Source organism: Falco punctatus (genome assembly GCF_963210335.1).
Source record: "Falco punctatus genome assembly, chromosome: 6".
NCBI classification, from domain to species: Eukaryota; Metazoa; Chordata; class Aves; order Falconiformes; family Falconidae; genus Falco; species Falco punctatus.
In genome coordinates, this window is record NC_137585.1 from 72,650,880 (window position 1) to 72,653,349 (window position 2,470).

The following is a 2,470-nucleotide window of genomic DNA, read 5'->3' on the forward strand; positions in this document are numbered from 1 at the left end:
CCTAATACCCATCTCTCTGCCTGCCAAACAAAAAATGCAGGTTTCATCCACTCCCTGGGCATTGCAGCCACCAGGATACAGCGGGCTATCCTGGTTTCTGTGTATGAGCACACACAAGTCAGCTCCTACTAGCTGCACTTTTTTGTGTATATAATATGTACCCACATGTGCATTATCCTTTCTTTCACATTAGGATTTATTCAGTAGATGATCTAGCTGCAGGCTGGGAACAAGGAACAAACCAAGTGAAAACTTACTTACAGGAAAAGTCTTGTTAATATAATAGGAAAGAAAACAAGAATAGGAATTCCTCTTCCCTGACCATCTTAACGCTGACAGAACTGGAAAGACCACAGAAAAACACCAAAAAAATCCTGAAGAAGTTTGTTGATATAGAACTAGAAAACTGTCTTTTGTTCTTTCTTATAACAACTAGAGCTATTTCTGCCAATATAATAAACGCTGGTACATGACTGGTACAAACCCCAAGGATTCTAGAACGCTTTACACAGGTGTTGAAACTACAAATGATGTCAATTATTAATGTGTAAATTTTACACTGATTATTGACTGGCCCTGCTATTCTTTTCCTTATAGACTAGCCACCAAAAAATATTCCAACAAATTGTAAACCAATTTTTTTCAGTAATGAAGTAAACAAATAGAGGATATGGAAGAAGAAACTTTTCTCCCCAAAGCCAAAACATACATTTTTAGGAGATTAGAACCGGTATTTGCATATAAATGTTGCAACAAACCTCCAGTAAATCTTGTATTTGAGAATATTGCAGTGAAAATGTCCATGTGATTATGGTTCACAGTTATACATGTGGCTTAAAAGCAGATACCCAAAGAAGAAAAGGCTTTCTCTAACAGTTCTCTTGCTGCCTTGATTACTGTATCTGGGTGACACATTTGCTCCTTTTATAAATTGCTGGTGAACATCAGTACATTCCCATGAAATTCAAACTACTAACAGAGCATGCAAATAAAAGGCCAAACAGCACAAGTGAACTTAGTTATATCCACTGTTTAATAAAGCTTTAAAATTGAGCAATGTCCATAAACTAGAAAAATAAGGAGCCCCACGTTTTTGTAAGATACTGGCATTCATAGAATGAACTCATATGCAGTTCATTGTATCCCTATGAGCTACAGACCTGAAGCAAAGTCAGTGGGAGATTTTCAAGACTTTAAGCTCTACCTGGAATGTTAATGGGATTTACATCATATCAGTTTGGGTTTTGTAAGACAAGGTTAAGACAAGCATCTACTAAGATACCTTGTTGACATTGCCTTGGAAGAGAGGCATGGTAAAATAAACTGAGTGTTTTGTCCTCTGTCTGTGCTCCTGTCAGAAGAATTCAAGGCAGATGATATCAGTGTCATCTTTTTGATCTCCTGAGATTTCCCAGCACTATGTCTTTGATTGTTTCTCTGAAACCACTCTTTAATCACAATGTGATCTAGACATAGATCTAGAGGAGTGGTTGTAAGAAAATACAGTTGTTATTTTTAGTTTACAACTTAGCTAACCATTAAGTATTCATTCTAAATTCTTTCATTCTTTGAGTCTACCAGAGTAAATTTTGGAGTGAGTATTTCAGCAAAAACAGCCCAGCCTTTCTGCAGATGAGGAAAGATGTTGGCTTTGTTCTGATCAAGAAACATGCAAATCTTTGAGAGTTCAAGTACCTCCACCAGCTGGGAAAGAAACAAAATACTTGATGGAGATTTTCTCCTTGCCTCAGAAACGTTTCACCATCCCATGAGATTTTCCCTAAATGTGAGTATCTGAAGATCTTTTCCTGTGCAGTTTTGCAGAACACCATATCCACACTGAACGTGTGCCATCCCAGGAGAGTCAGAAATTTCTCAGGAGCTCTTCCTCCCCACCACTATCCACACCACCCCCACCCCCACCCCCCCGCCTGCTGTCCCAAAGGAATAATCTGATACTGAGTGCAGGAACTGAGGGAAAGGCGGTTGTCTGGGGACTGTGACAGCCCCAAAGGGGTTATGTATCACAATTCATATGCAAAAGGGTCTAGAGAAGGTTACACAGCTTTAAATTCAGCATTTGACTATATAACCATAACATTCTGCTAATTGTATGTAACCTCATGTAAATCAGAAATACAAAGAACCTTTACTTTTTTTTTTTTTTTTTTGTCAGCTCTGCCTGTTATTGTGTAGCTGTGCTTGCTTCAGTCTTAGGAATGAATCTCGAGCTACTTCTGTTACAAAGCACTGTCATCTAAGAAACCTTGCTTTAATCAGCGGGGTATTTTTCCCATTACTGTGCATAACCATTTTTCTTTTTTCCCTTTTTAATTCCAGTGGTGGGTTGACCCTTGCTGGATGCCAGATGCCCACCGAAGCCGCCCTATGCCTCCTCCTCCTCCTCAGCTGGGCAGGGGAGGGGAAACACACCGATGTAAGGCCAGGGAGAGATCACACACCGATTGCC